Source organism: Rhea americana, unplaced genomic scaffold (genome assembly GCF_003343005.1).
Source record: "Rhea americana isolate MKP2758 unplaced genomic scaffold, rheAme1 scaffold_338, whole genome shotgun sequence".
Classification (NCBI taxonomy): Eukaryota; Metazoa; Chordata; class Aves; order Rheiformes; family Rheidae; genus Rhea; species Rhea americana.
Window position 1 is genome coordinate 644,154 of NW_028186466.1, and position 14,322 is coordinate 658,475.

Here is a 14,322-nt window from a genome sequence, read left to right on the forward strand (position 1 = left end):
CAGTACTGGACAGACAGAGAAAGAATTCCCCCAGTGAAGGCAATGGATGGAGTCACCACAAGCTGCTCTATGTAGCTGTCTCTACAAACTTTGGGGATAAAGAGAGCACTAACAGAAACACATCTGGAGCCCAAAAGGAGACAAAGACTTCCAAAATGTTTGCTATGTATGCTTACATATATGCAAAATATATGTTTGCTATTGGCTGCTGAAAGCTGTGGAACATGCTATACACATTCCTAGACAGAAGGTTTGCTGTGAACTAGGGTTCCCAGTTTTTCTTTAAACAGTGATCCAGGGTCTAGATGGTGGAGATTCTTTAGGTAGCTACAGAAAATTCAGTCTTTTTTTTTTTTTTAAAAAAACTGTGTTAGAGAAGCATGAGCCAGAATCCCCATGCTGCTGTTTTTGAGTCTTGGAATAAAAAATGCTAATGTTTGCACCAAACCATCTTGACAGATGCAAATACCATTAAAACATCAAAGGGCTTGGAAAACACTTGAAAGCTTGGCCTTGCCCAGGTGGAACCACTGCAGAGTACAGGCCTTGTCACATTACCTATACCAGTCCTGAGCACAGTTAAGCTACAACAGATAAGGAGGAACAGCATTCAGTAAACTGAATGGGAACACACTGTCTATCCCTGCAGAAAGGGCCTCCTAAGTTATTCTGTCTGATGTTTTTGGCAAACACATATTATAACCTCTTTCACAACCTGTTCAAATTCCACCTTGCAAATGGTAAGATTTCTTGCTGCCATTACTGATATCAGTCAGAACCGCTACAAAACAGAACATATGTAGAACAGTTTAGCAGTACAGAACTATGGATAAGCTATATGAAAAAATGTTCCCAGCTGTAAGTATACTGGCAAAACTGTGGCTTTGTATCAACATAGGTAGAGCATATCCTATGCAACTGAAACAAATCCTAACATTACCAACAAAACTGCACTCATATACTACACCATCCTAACAACTTCTATTAGCCCAGCTTCATCAGTCCTCACCAGCATACCTATAGCAGAAACCAGTACCATGTATCTGGCTTCAATGCTGTTAGTACCATCAAATAGAGTTAACAGTGAAAAATAGTTTGGTATCAACATATCATGAGATAGCAACTAAAAAAAAAAAAAATCTTGTTAGTCCTCATTTTGTGATTATAGAATACATTTCCAGCATTAGCTCCCCACATTTTAAAAACATTTAGTGACTCCAGTAACCAGATTTATGATAGATGTTAAAAAATGAGACATCAAAATCAAAAATAGTTGGGAATACTGCAGCAATGGTGCGGCTTTTCACTGAAAACTGCAGATAAAGGAAAAAAAAAATCCATCCAAAAGGAGTTAAGGGAAGTGTGCGGGGAAAATAGGCTTTGGTACAACCCTCCTCTAACCTAGCTTGTCAGGGAATGAACTGTTCTTTCTTGGAAATGTTATTGGTATACCTAGATCGAAGATGCTAACAAGCACAATGAGACGTGTTTGCTATTGGGAGGAAAGTGTAGTAAATAAAAATAAAATGGTATAAGAAATGTAAATGTGGGAAAGTACCAGAGAGGACCCTTTCTCTCTCCCTGTGGAAAAATAGCTTCACACACCCAAAGCCAAAAAATTTGTGTGGGTGCTGAATAGCAAGGTACTAATGCAGACACATGGAAATTTTAATGTTACTCACAGCATAATTCCTGCATGCCCAACTGGCATAGTTTATTGTGGGCATCACAATATTTTTTGGTTTTCATATAATCTCAATTCTTAGAATCGTGGTAATATGGGAATTTTGGCTTACAATTAAGAAAAATGTATGTCTGGCCTTATGGGTGTGGAAAAGCCCATCCCCACAAAAAAAAACCTCACAGAAATTGGGGCTCAAAAGCCTAAAAGCAAGATCTTATATTATCTTTTTTAAAAAAACAAAATGTTAAGGCTTAACTCATGACTAATGGGAGTAAGGGCAAACCTCCCTCTCCCAACAGCCCTCAAAGAAAAAAAATGATTATTGTTTTGTCCTTTTTTTTGGGAGGGAGGGAGTAGAGAGAAAGAGGGGAGGTAGCAGTTGGGACTGACAACACTGAATCCAATTGCAAAGTATTTAGACCTGATCAAGTGAGCTACATATACCAGTAACTATGAGATTAGCAGAGAAATATGCTGTGGTAGAAGTGCATTAACAAAACTTAATCAAATTCATGAGGCTCAATTCAGGCATTTGCAGATACCCTGTTAGGTTCATCTGGATATGGCCCAGTCCTGCAAAGATGTAGAGCTCCTTCCATTTCTTTTGCTGTCACAGTCTGTACAGCCTACTCAGCACCACTTGGAATCAGGTCTTAATAAATTTAAATTAAAACATAACACAAGGCCCCAAAATCCAGAACAGATTAAGCAATATAGGTTGAGGCTGCTGTGCTTGCATCCACCCTTACTACACATTCCCACCTTCTCCGATGTGCCTGTGCTTATGTGAATACAGAGACGGTTCAGGAAGAAAACAACCCAAGAGGACCAAAAAAAAAAAAAAAAATTGATCAGTTTGTTGCAGCCAAGTGCCTAAAACTAAGGATCAGGTGCACTCCAGCAAGCAGGTGCAAAATACAGGCATCAGGGCACATTTCCACTAGCAGAACATGCATAGTGATGTTTTCATCATTGGTTCAGATTTTAAGCTCACAATATCTGAAGCTGGACACTCTAATCGTATCTACAAGCATTTTGAAGGGAGTCGTTTTTTCAAAGTTTAAAGTTTCCTGATCTCAGTGTCACCACTTACGGTATCATTCCCAGATGAGCAGAGCTCTCTCTCCCCAGTAAAGGGCTTGATCTAAAGAGAAACTGCACGGAAGCCAGATCAACTCAAAGGAGCCCTCTGTGAGCACCTCTGAAAACAAACAACAATGGTAAGAAAAGCTTTGGAAACCTTCTCAATCCCTTCACAAAGTCTAGCACAGAAATATTCCAAATGGGAGAAGAGGAAGGCATTTTTGTGACCTTTCATTTCAGAATGAACAGTGAAAAATTCTATAAATCAATGTTTAAAATGGTGTAACCAGTATACATTAGTCTTGTGAAGTTTTTATAATTATTATCACCAATTACCATTAATTTATTCAAAATTATAGTAGTAGATAATTAAAGCTCATAGCTGTAATACATATTTAGCATTAGTTCTTAACAGACCATTTAACATAACATATTATAAAAAGCAGAGAAGTCACAGTCATTTCCTAACCTTTTTCCTCTAGTAACCTAAGCTCTTTCTGTATCTTCATTAAAACACAGATTCTTCAGTTATATATTATCGCCAGAGCCCTAAAGGCCCAGCCTTTTTTTTTTTAAAAAAAAAAAAAAAAAAAACAGTATTGTTGACCTGACTGGGCTACCTCCATCTGTCCATCTGTCAACAGGCAAAAAGTCTGCCTGTGTGTTTTCATGTGCAACAGAGCTCCTTGTTTATATTACTTAAAAGCAAAAAATTTCTACCAGCTTAGAAATATCATTAGCATTTCTATGATGTACTAATTACAGTATTTTCCCACTCTAATTTTTAAAAGAGGTTTAATAAATAAGGCACAAATACAGATACTTTAATCCCTCCTGCCTCTATTTTCATTTTTCTGCATATGAATGAGGGGCAGACTGCTTCCCACTGCCATTCTTCAAGATTGCCTAAAATAGTACTTCTTCGTGGTTCTTCAGCTGATCAATTAAAATCCTGAGATTGCCCTTTGGCAGTCTTTGAAGACATCATCTCTGACTGTTGACTGGCCTACAGTCTCTTTTTGCTCATCCCTGTGGCATGTAAAACTCTTTCCTGTCCCAGGCCCCACCCTGCCAAATGGAGATACAGAGGAGTAAAATAAGGCCTATGTGTCTAAACTCACTCATGCTCATGACTTCAGTGTGTTAGTGAGAAGTTGGAACAGCAGACTCCTAACAGTCATCGTGACTAACAGTATACTAGAAACCTGATAAAGTTTCCTCTACTTCCTTTATGACATAATCACAAAATAATGTAATCTCAAGCTAAGGAATGCAAAGTCCTCAATACACTTGCATCCACCAACCTACAGAAGTCTGCATACTATACTATATTCTAATTGAAGGTATGCATTCTTTAAYATGAATGAGGAACTTCCCCTGGGAAGTAGAGGCATCAGTTAAATAAAATCTAAAACTTAGCTTGTTATCTTTCCCATTACCTGCAGCATGCTTTGATCAGTGGAGCATAAACAAACATATAAACACTCATCTCTCCTGAGTTCAATAAGGTACAGCAGAGTTTCTCCAGTTCAGCATCCCAGGTAGCTTTCGGTCATAACTTCTGCCACTGCCCATTAAATTCACCTGCACAAATTAATCAAACTTGGCACACAGCAGACTGTATTCTTTGCTGTTACGTGTAGTGATTCAAGTGCAGTGAAGCAATCTGGTATGATCCTTCTAGTTTGGAAAAGCTAAGAGCAACAAGAAGAGTGAAGGATTGAGATGGTGCAAAAAGAAAACCAGTAGACTATGCAGAGGAGAGAGGAAAGAATCAGAGCTCCCCTCAGAGTTTTCTCTCCAACACCTCTGCCATAATGAAAATGAGTCTTCATCCATTCCTCTGACAGAGGAATTCCTAGCCAGCTGGCCAGAATGTTAGTGGACAGGCTGCGGGCACAAGTGAGCAAGTTGTGCAAAGCCCCTGCTCAGCAAGAGAAAATGAGTTGCAACCAAGCAGAAAGCTGAAGGCAAGACAAACGAGGTCTCTCCCTCACAGCATGATGAAGAGGCAGCAGCTGAGGCATAAGTCCTAGGTAAGGAGGGGCAGTGAAGTAGGTGGGTTTCACAACCTGAGCCCAGCTACTATTCTAGGGGCAGTGACTCTCTTTGCCGTAGATCATGTTCTGCAGAGCTGACAGTTGCATCTGGCAAGGACTGCTACAACACTGTTGAGCTTCAGCTCAGTGGTGACATGTCTGATGTGACAAGTCTACTCTGTCACCCTTGGCAGTGCTTTACACATGAGGTATGACACAGATCACCGTACATCTGCTCTCAAGAAACAGTCACATTTAAGATGGTGTGATTACAGCTATAGTTGGATCAGGAATTATGTTTTTTTGATATTCCTGCTCTACTAGAATTTACCCCAATGGAAGGTGACAAAGATGCACCCACAGGACTGATGTTTCCAAACCTTGCTTCTACTCACAGTTACAGCTTATGAAAAGTTAAACACAGTTGYGGTCACCTAGGCACGTTAAACAAACAGGTCCACAAAGGGGCATTGTGATCATCAGTAACATAATACTGGTTGAAATGGGAACATGCACATTATGGTATTGGGAAATTTCCCTCCTTCAGTTCTCCCTATTGTTATTCATTAAAGGAAGGATCTACAAAATGCTTAGATTTATAAGCTTCCCTGCTCCCTTCCTCCCAGGACAACCTAGATTTGTCCATTCATCCCTGGAACTCATTCAGCAGAATCCCCAGTTCCTAATTTCACCTCTTTTACTAGCACCTTCTGCCTACTTGAGGGTGAAACTGGGGTAATGTTAACTCTCCTATCTCCCAGGAATTTTTTGCAGATTAGGCAGGGAGTGTCTGCTCAGTTTGCACTGAATATGCAAGGCCCTATTAAAAACTCTGTATCCAAGTGCAGCCATAAGCAAAGTCTAATTTGAACAATTCCTCACCCAAAAATATATATATATATACTCCCTGTTCATTTTATACCTTTATTTGGTCTTTTTCTTCCAAGCTCTTCAAGATACAAAATGTTTTAGTAAAATGTTTTCCTTTTGTGCTACAGAGATACTTAGCACAAAGTAGAAAGTAGTGTCCATAAATATTTGTTTCAGACTATTTTTCTGGACCATTCTGGACCAGTGTTAGTCTTGTAACACACCATGCCACACTGCAGCAATCTCACTGTCCTGTCAGTAAATGAAAGAACCTGACCCATAACTTCATAGTACATCAGATACTCAAGGCTGTTATTTCCTACTGTGTGTGGACACAGATTCAGATGAGATTCCCTCCTTTTTTAAGTCCCCTGCTCAAGAGAAGAGACCTTTGGGATTTTTCTTTCCATGCTTTCTGAGCTTTCAGGTTACACTTATACCTCATTTGAAGCTTCCCCCCCCCCAATCAATATGGATTAAATTAAAAAAAAAAAAAAAAAGAACAAAAACAATAAACCATCCCACACCCTACAGTTCTCACATAACCCGTTAATTCTGAACCTGTGGATTTAAGACTCCTATATGCATTACTGGTAATAAAAGGAGGGGGGGGGAAATCATGTGTTGGCAACATTGCAACTTTTTAGTCATGCTACGCTCATTAAGTATCTGAATCCATTCAGAAGCAGTTAAATTTTATGAAACTATTTTTTTTAACTTTTTGTTCAAGATTACTGCTTAACTTCAATTAAAAAAAAAATCACAGCTCTATCAAATCCCAGACACTCAGTGTGTTAGTACACACTTATTTAAAATGTGCTTTGTTCATTCTTTTTCAGTCATAAACAAACTTTAGAATTTTGCCTTTTAAATTATTAAAAAAACACATTAGTAAAAAATAGTACATTTCAGAACAAGGTTTTCTTTCATATTGCCTTGCTGAACTTGAGGTTTCTGCTATTGCCAGTTTTCATTGCACACGTGACCCATCAGACCTTGCACTCTTTTGAGTCTTCAAAAGCGTATTTTTATTGTTTGATTGTTTACGATTTTGCTATGACTATCACTGAGACAGAGTGAATTTGCTTTTCCCTTTTTACATGCTGATGCCTATTTTTGTCTTTGATATCACTATTATTATATATTCAGCAGCTGAAAAGCTAAAAATGACACTGCATATAAAATTAAGGAAAAACAGCTCTGATACATTTGATAATACCCGCTGAGCAGCTCAGCTGTCATGATTTTCCTTTACAGGCAATCACAATCTCAGGCTGCTTTTTACAGCCTTCACTCTACCCTCTGTCTAGTCACAGTACATCCTACAATAACATAACTAGTGCAGGTGGCCTCGCTCTTCCAAGATAAGCTGTATTCATTGCTCCAGCATGCGTCCAAACTGTTTATCTTCCTTTCTTTGTAACGCAAAGTGGACACTGCTCGTTCTACTCACTGCAGAGGCAGGAGGAAAAGGCAGACCACAGGAGGGCTCTTGAAGAAAGGTCAGCCTCTCAGATCATACAKAAAGGCTAGAATGAGGCAAGCTGGAAAAAACCTACAAGAAGTCAGTGGAACATACCTTTGACTCTGTGCTTCCAGGAATACCTTATAGCTTCCTCTCCAATCCTTTCATGCATCCTGAGACAATATTCCCTCTTCCCACTGGTATTCACGGATGACAAAGAATGACAGTACAGTAATATATTTCCTATCATTCAACACACAACACTAGGTGGTGTTAAGAAATTACTGAGTGACTTGAGGGTTGAATCCATCTCCCTGAATCACTTGTGCCTTTAGAAAACAGGCTATGACCTACAGAGGGGTACTCCCACTTCTCTTCATCTTTCTGCCCACAGCCATCCTCCCCACTGCCCCCCAAGCTATGTCTCAAGGTACAGTTTTAACAGGGTTCTGCACTGTACTGCAGCTTTCTCATTACTGTTTCCACCTCCCATCCTGAAGATGACCCCTTCTTCCCACTGTAATTCATCTTCCTCCCATTGCCTATACTTGAAACAGTTTTCCAGGAGAAAACACCTTTCCTGGAGAGAAAATGGAAGGAGGGAAAAATGTACCTTTCTAAAACATATAAACTCTTCCATGAATGATATTTACTATAATACCAACAATCAGGATCTAATCTTCATTGTTCTAAACACTGCACAATTCCTGTCCTGCAGGACTCACAGTATAGTTAGAGCATCTTCTTTTATAAAAACAGCAAGGAAGCACATACACACTGTACTTTCTCAGCTTTGCTGCTATATAACCAGGCAGTCCTCACCTGCAAAAAATGATGGTGACCTCAGAGTACTTTAGAAAGGAGATTGACTCCAACATTGCAGCTAGATTATATTTTAAAGATCTAGAGTTACCCTGAGATACCTATACTATAGAATACCTATACTACTGGAGTTAAGAGAGTAAAATGTTTGTGTATAGACAGAAGCTCAAGTTTGATCTATGGTAGAATGATTCTGCTTACAGACCAGGGCCCCTAGAGACAGCGTCAGAGCTTTGCTGGGCACCAGTATGGTTAGGGCATCCTTCCTTCTGTGAATGAAGTGTATCAACAAAGTCATAGTCTTACTACTGTAACCAATAGTTAGCACCAAGTTTCTACCACACCTCCTCACAGGGCAGACATCTGTAATACATACAGACTTAAGGCTTTGTTAAGCATTATGCTATTTGAAGAATATTTCCATGCACTTCCAATTGTTTCACCTGTAATTTTTKGTGATTATAGAGTGTGCTATCAAGCTTACATATACTCATTTTTTTGTAGCTGCCCAAATGTTTCTAGAATTTCAACATCAAGGACAAAGCATCTTCTTCTAGACACCCCTCCTCCCACAAGTGCTGCACAGGTTAGTTTAGCAGTGATTTGAGTAATTTGTTTTTATTATTAGGTGAATATGCAAGTGTAGCTAGTGTAGCCACCTTCTGGCAGCTGTTAAAAATGACTACGTCCAACAAGTTACAGGTCTGCTTGTAAACCAGACTCAGGCCTTGAGCCACAAGTCAGATGATGAAAGAAAGTTCAGATCATCGCAGGGCTTCTGAAATCTAGAAGAATCATAGCCTGACACGAACCAGGATCTTCTGCTGGTACAGGCATTTCCTGTTCTGAACTAAAGTGAATTTCACATCTCCATTAATAGTGTTCTTCTGTGATGATACAACCTCAGTGGTCACTTCCTTCCTCCTATATACACAAATTTTTGAGAATTTTTTTGGTGGTGAGGGGAGCAGAAGAGAAGGCATTTGTGACAAGGGTGCTCTTCAATTCCCTGTATCAGTTTTCCCCATGATAGGACAGTCACCTGGAAAATGAGAAGATGCTTCCAACTCCCCATTTTGTGTAACATAGGGAAGGAACCCAAACATCTCTAATGCCTGGAAAACCCCTTGATCCTAATCCCCTCCCCTCCATACTGAAATATTTTGGAATCTTAGTTCATTCCATCTACAAGTCTGAGACGACAAAGAGGTAGTTTGATATCTGAATATTTTCATGGTCACCACTTATGTTTACGTGACTTGCTGCAGATGGGATACACTTCCAGGAAGTTAATTTATGGCTAAGTCCGCTTTAATACAGAATTCTCTGAGCAGTAGGTTCATGTCTTCTCTCACTTGGCTAGTATATGAGAACTGAATGCAATTAGTTTCCTATTACCCCTACTCCTCAACCTCTTTTAGCATCAAAACACTATTTTAAATACACACATATATGTATTTGTAAATAGACATACACCCATGTTGGGGTAATCACCTTTCCCTGTTTCAAATTTTTCCTGCTATCAAAACCAGTAGCCTTCCCCAGACTTTGCACTGATCTGGCACTGCAGTCATAACGATTTCCTCTTCGATTTTATTTAGCTGTAATCTACTCCCTGTGAGTTTGAAACCACTCTTTACCATAGGGATAAGTTCTACATCCCCTACAAGATTCAGGGGTGTAGTTGATGTTACATTGTTTAAAATAATAGATGGGGAATAGATTTTTTCCCAGTAAACTAATTCCCCTAGAAGAAAGCTGGAATCATCTGTAAATGACAAGATTAACAAAGTTATTCCAGAAGCATACTCACCTAGCTCAGGAACTGAAAAGCACTAAGATCTTCATATCTAGAATGAAAARGTGTAACTAGGAACTTTCCTGCACTGATGAACCTTTCATAGCCATCAGATACATCACAATCAAGATACAGACTTTCTTTTTATGTTACACACTTTCACACAGAAAGTCTAGTTCCAACACACACTTCTTGCCAAAGATCTAAATCTAGCCTTGACTAAATCCAATTCTCCCAAGACAAGCAATTGAGTTAACCTAGGCTAATGAGCAAATCAGGGCAGCTATTCTCATACATTTGCTGCAAAGCAGAGGTAAAAATAAGTTAGCTTCCATTAAGATTTAAGCTAAGGTATGTTTGTGACAATTCCAGTAACTCAAGCCTTAGTTTCCCAAACTCTTATCATAAGCAGACACAGCAGCCAAAAGGGGTCACATCCTCTGCCCTCCTCTTTCATAGCCTTCCCAGCATCCTTTCTCTTCTGGTGGTACAAGCATGTGTACAACCTAATGTGAATCAGACTGGGGAACTGACACAGATTATTAGGGATACGCATGACAGCTTCTTTCAACAGCAGTGCCAGCTGAGAGAATTTGTGCAACTACTGCCTGTTTATCTGAACCCAGAAGTGCATGATTCCCTCTTGCATCTAATCCCACATAAGCACAAGTCACTACTGAAAGAGGCAGTCCCTCTTCGCATTTCTCATCCCCAGCTGCAGGCCACCCTTATGTATTAGACCTAGCACCAGCTGGCCACAGGGCAGGTTGGTCCAGCTTCCTGATCCAAAAGCAGAGCAATACTTTTGATTAGGGCAGGGGGTTGGTTTTCAGTTGGATCAGTGACCAAATTGATCCAAAGCTGCTCGATCACTAGATCTAAAACAAGGGAAAGGGTAGGAGCCTGCAGTCAGGACTAAATGAGAGAAGACTGGATCATTCCTTTCAGTAGTAGCCTATAGTTATACTAAATTAAACATAATGTGAATCTGCACTCCAAGCAAGAGAAGTTATACACTCACATTTCTCTAAAAACCCTGTCTGAGCGTGGCCTCCCCAGTGAGAAGTGCTTAGCTACTGCTCTAAATTACACCAGTTATCTCATGACTGCCTTATTCCATGATTGCCTATTAGCAGAACTAAGAGGTTGGCATGGATAACAACTGCAAATTTGCAGTACAATAGGCCATCTTTTTGCTGGAATGTGTCATCCTGGTAGCAGCAGGCTCTTTAATCTGGCATGAAAATTTGAAACACGACCTTGTGGTTAGAAACCAGGCTGGATAGATTCAGATAAGACATTTGTGAGGGTAATCACCTACTGGAATAATTTACCTGGAGAACCAGTGCAGTCTACCTTTTGATATCATGAAACCAAGACTGGGTGCTTCTCTAATAGAATTTCTGATTTGATGCAGTAATAACCAGCTATAAATCTAAGTACCTGCAGGGGGTCAGAATAAGCTGTCTGTCCCCAAATGGCTGAATCTTGAACATAAAAACTGCACGATCACCTCACAAAACAGGGAAACAATTTCTCTCTGTATGGCCCAAGTGCAGAAACAACAGGGCACAGCTATATTGGAAGAGAATTCATTTGCAAGTACTTCATTAAAAGATACAGTAGAGTTCAGCAAGGAAAGCTGAAAGGATTACAAAATGATGTATCAGTTACTGTTTAGCTAAATTACACATCTTATTTTAATAAGCATGCCTAAATAGTGAACATGGAATTGGAAAAATACCAGACTTCAAAAAGCAAAACTCTTGGAATCAGTTTTTTTCCTATGAATATTGATTCTAGTTATGATTTTGAAATTAATTCCCAGGTGTTCACTAAGTTTTGCTTAGAACAGCCAATGAACACAATTTACATGAACACAAACGAAATAAAATAGCCCATTTTAAAAACAAGTTCTGGAGTACATTTAAAAAAAACCCACACAACAACACATGAGCACTTGAAACAAGCCTAAGAAGGAGAAGACTTGACAGGACAAGAGCAAGAATATCCAGCTAAATTTTATAGGATGAAATTAAGAAAGGCCAAGAAAAAGACTCCTACCAGCGAAGCCTGAAAGGCTTTAGAAGAGCTTCTCAGAGGGAGCACAAGTCCCATTATTTCAGAGAGCCAAAGCAGTGGGCTAAAGCAGGAACACTAAGCTCACATCTAGGCCCCTGCTGTCACTGGCAATTACATTGTGTAAGCCCACTCACAGATTCACGAAGCTCATCAGGCTATTGTATAAACAGCACTACAAATACTAGCCTTGGTCAGGAATCAGCAAAATGTGTTCTTTATGTAAGTCAACTATGCTGTTCCAAGCATTAATAATAATTAAGAATTAACTCAGTTTAATCTAAGTTTAAGAATTAATTCAGTTTTGATACAACTTCAAGATTGATTTASAGATGCTTCCTCATCCAGTTCAGTTCCAGCCCTGAAATCTGGGTCACCCATACATTATTTCTCCAACCTGAGCCACATCCCATGCAACCCTTCAAAAGGATTGCCCTTATCCAAGCCTTATCTCCAACAAGCCACTTTGTTAAAAAGAAACTCCAAACCATCAGAGAATGAGGTTACAAAACTTACATAAAATGATACAGCTGTGGCTTGGTCAGAGAGGAACTGGCACACAGTCCAAGCAGAAGGCAACAGCATCCACATCCAGCAAATCCTTGACAGAGCCAGTGACAACTCTTACCACACAGCAGAATCTAATCTCCTTTCCTGTATTCTCTACCAGGTTTAATCCAGGTCTTATCCAACTTCTGAGAACAAATGAAGCATCAAGCACAAGGATAACATTGGTGCTGGGGGCAGGACAGGTTAGGCCAGAGGAATAGGATTCCAAAAGCCCCCAGCAGATTGTTGGGGGCACCAAGGCCTCTGACAGATGCACTACAGCAGCCAGGGACTCCTAAGCAGCTCTAGGAATAAGACAGGAAGTGTGCAGCACAAGTATCATGCCTTTCATTCCTCTGCTTTCCCCTCTCTGACAGGCCATAAAAGTCACAAGACACCAGCAAGTAAAGCAAGGAGGAAAACAACAAGGTGTCCAGAGTTCAGATACAGCCCTGAGACTGCCTGGCCTCTGCCCTCAGCAGCCTGCCAGGAACTGAAAGCCCAGCAAGCACTGTAGCTCTCACCATGTGTGGGAGGCACTGTTTTTATAGAAAGACACTTGGATTGCTGGCAGCTGAACCTAGGACAAGGCCTACAGTTCAGGCCCTACCTGCTACTGGGAGGAGGGGGAAGAAAGTGATCTCTTTATGGGACATTGAACCTCAGCATCCCATAAAGGCCACTACAAGTGCTTGAGGTTCTCTGAGGACTCACCCCCAAGCTGGCCTGCTCTGGGGGCTGAAGCAAAAGCTCCCCTTTGTCACAGCCTCTGGAGGCACAAACCTGCCAGGGGCTCACAGAGGCATCTCAGGCACTGCCTCCTGCAAAGAGCTGTTTCCCGTTCCCTGCTCTCTGGGGGCCATATCCCCCTTACGGCAGCCCTCCACTCGCACCACACCCACCCACCACCGGTCACACTGCCGCGGGACGAGCTTCCCGCGGAGCAGTGCACCAGGCCGCAGCGTCCCACATCGGAAGGAGCAAAAGCTCTTTTCCCTGGAGAGATCCCTCCTCCTCCTCCTCCTCCTCCTCCTCCCCAGCAGATCCCAAAATGGTGGGTCGCCCTACCCGCTGCGTCGGCCCGGGGACAGCGGCCCCCGGTGCCCGGGCACCGCGAGGATCCTGTGTCAGGCCCGCGCCGCTCCCCGCCTCTCCCGGGAACACGACAACGCCGGGCCGGGTCGGACCGGGCCGGGCCGGGCCCCGCCACGCCGCGGAGCCGCCCAGGGCGCCCCTACCTGCGCCGGGCTCACATCCTCGGGCCGGGGTTAGCGCTGCCCCCCTGACGCCGTTCTGTTCGCGGCCCCCGCCCGAAGTTTGCTTGCCTTGCGCGGGGCTGAAGGTATGTCATGAGTGCCGAGACTCCCCAGGTGCGCCGGGCACACCTACAGGAAGGCAGGCGGGCCCCGGTGATTGGTGTGCGGGGCGCAGCCCGGCTGCCGCCGCCAGCGGCGAGCGGGCTTCACTCGGCGGCCGCGGGTAGAAGATACCGGGGCAAAGACGCACGGAACGCAGCAGCCCGGCGCTCATTACAGCTCCCGGTGCCTCCATAAATATAAATATACATATATACACACATATATACATATTAATCTGAGTGTAAGATTTTTTAATTATTGTAACTGAGGCAATGGTGAGGGCTTCTCTGCTGGGTTTGAGGTGCAAAACACAATTAATGCTAGTTTATTTTGTCTTGAAAGCATGCACAGAGCAGGTATACCTGACCCCAGTGATCTCAGCCTCTATCAGGTCCCTGGACTGGTTTACCAGAGAGGACTCCCCTTTTGTTTATTTCCTAAATGGGTCTTACTTGCCTGAGTCTCTTGGCTCTCTGTCTTTAAGGTCACTCGTTAATTTTGAGTGTGTGAGCCCTTCTGCTTTGTATTTAATGTCCTCCCTTCAATAGGCAGACAGATTTTCAGGAAGAGCACCA

General features: G+C 41.8%; 1 protein-coding gene across 1 annotated transcript in view; it reads right to left on the reverse strand.

Moving 5' to 3' along the window:
* The window catches only part of ARHGEF5 (Rho guanine nucleotide exchange factor 5), a 36,665-nt gene extending 23,023 nt beyond the window's left edge, over positions 1–13,642 (reverse strand). Inside the window, exon 1 of the mRNA XM_085311285.1 lies at positions 13,628–13,642. The gene's annotated coding sequence lies outside the window, so the exon portion shown is untranslated. The remainder of the gene's footprint in view (positions 1–13,627) is intronic.
* Between the last annotated feature and the right edge of the window lie 680 nt (positions 13,643–14,322).